The sequence below is a fragment of the Penaeus japonicus genome, unplaced genomic scaffold (assembly GCF_977035675.1).
Source record: "Penaeus japonicus unplaced genomic scaffold, GWHDUDI00000001_assembly GWHDUDI00000035, whole genome shotgun sequence".
Classification (NCBI taxonomy): Eukaryota; Metazoa; Arthropoda; class Malacostraca; order Decapoda; family Penaeidae; genus Penaeus; species Penaeus japonicus.
In genome coordinates, this window is record NW_028234437.1 from 15,118,456 (window position 1) to 15,120,923 (window position 2,468).

General features: G+C 31.3%; 1 protein-coding gene across 1 annotated transcript in view; it reads right to left on the bottom strand.

The window, feature by feature from the left end:
- Positions 1-67, bottom strand: part of LOC122245657 (uncharacterized) — an 11,387-nt gene extending 11,320 nt beyond the window's left edge. Inside the window, exon 1 of the mRNA XM_086531277.1 lies at positions 1-67. This exon is cut by the window's left edge and continues 396 nt beyond it. The gene's annotated coding sequence lies outside the window, so the exon portion shown is untranslated.
- Between the last annotated feature and the right edge of the window lie 2,401 nt (positions 68-2,468).

Genomic DNA, 2,468 nt, shown 5'->3' on the forward strand with positions numbered 1-2,468 from the left:
TTTAGTGAAGGAGGCGACGGTAGTAACAATCAGGGCAATGGCAAAGAGCTTTCTGACGGGCACTCGTTTCATGATGGCCACTTGGTAGGTCATATCAGGAAAAAGGTGGATATTGTATACTAAAGGCAGAGACATTTTCTCATGTATGTACAAACATGTCCCCACTCGCTCATTTATACGTGTATATACATGTATACACACATACACACACACACACACACACACACACACACACACACACACACACACACACACACACACATATATATATATATATATATATATATATATATATATATATATATACATATACACATATATACACACACATCTATATATGTTTATATATGTCTATATACATATACATATATACATATATATATATGTATATATATATATGTATGTATATGTATATACATACATACATACATACATACATACATACATACATACATACATATATATATATATATATATATATACATATACACACACACACATATATATTTGTGCATTTATACATATATACATATGCATATGTATATGTATATGCATATATATCTATATCTATATATGCATATATATGTATATATATATGTATATATATATATAAATATACATATGTATATATTTATATACGCACACACACACACACACACACACACATACACACATATATACACACAGACACACACACACACATATATATGTATAAATGAATAAATATATATATATATATATATATATATATATATTATATTATATATATATATATATATTCTATATATATACATACACACAAACACACACACACACACACACACACTACACACACACAGACCACACACACACACACACCACACACCACACACACACACACACATAGCCAAAACACACACACACACACACGCATACACACATACACACACACGCACGCATGCACAAACACACATACACACACACAACCACACACACACAAACACACACACACACACACACACACACACACACGCACACCCATACACACACACACACACACACAACACACACAAAACACAACATACTCGACACACAAACATCATATAACCAATATATTATATATATATATAAATATATAATATATATATATATATATATATATATATATATAAATAAATATATATGATTATTTTGTTATATGCTATATATGTGTACTATGATATATATGTATATATATTTATGCATATATATAAATATATATATATATATATATATATATATATATATATATATATGTATATATATAGATGGATAGATAGATAGATAGATATAGATAGATAGACACTCACACTCGCATGTCCACAAAACCTATCCAGATAATTTTTATAAATCGTTAACTGATTTTTCACATTTTTGTCCATACACTGGAATGGATTCGTCTTAAATCAATCTTACCTTTTACAACAGAAAAATAAAGTCACCGTGTAACGTCCCTTAATGAGAGATTGCAAATTCGCAACAGCAGAGCGAGGGACCGCAGCCTGCGCCTTCGACGGTCAGTGATGCTCTGAAGATGCTTTGAAGCGGTTCGTTTTCATGACCTCATGACCCTTCCGTCTCGCGGTCTCGTTCTCTTTCTTTCTTTTTTCCTCTCTCCCTTTCTTTTTTTCCTCTCTCTCCCTCTCTCTCTCTGTTGATAATCATATTAGTAATAAATGACATTATCACCATGAGGGTAACCTGGTATCTGTGTTTATACTCACAATGATAATGACTGATATTATCACCAGCATGGTAGCATGATTGATTAAAACAATGATGATGATGATAATGGTGATAGCATAAAAAAAATAATGTTATATCATAATAACAATACTTCTATCAATGATGATTATGATAATTTAAACTGTGCCTTCAAATTTGAATCTTAGTTTTGACTAATTCACTGCTTTACATCTGAAGTTAGTCTGTACTATTTATTTCTATTTTCATATGATTAGATTTGGGTTAATGTCGATGCACATGTTACAATATATTTCCTGTTGCAAGTGAGGAATGCGAGGCGCAGGTAATCTGTGCGGCAGATGTGTTAAAAGTTATTGGAAGGTTACATTTCCTGTTGATGGCTACTAATTAATCATTTCTGAGGGTTGGAGTTACAGTCACGGATCTGCTTTTAATAGTTGTTACAACCTGTAAGTTATTGTCTGATGCAACTACGGTGTATTTCGTTCAATATCAAGTTTATTACATGGAGTTTCGAAAAATTAGTTGCAACACTCAATACAATAAAAGTTTTCTTCAATACTTGTGTTCTTCAAACTATTTCCTCGCGACCCAGTTGATTTTTCATATGTGACCACCGCGCCCCATTTGGATACCTATATTGGACGGCTTAGATGTATGCTCCTCTTCATGATATACGAAAAAAGTTTGTTATTTTGGCTACCTACCTTATCTGCTAATATAAGAAATATTATTTTTATTCA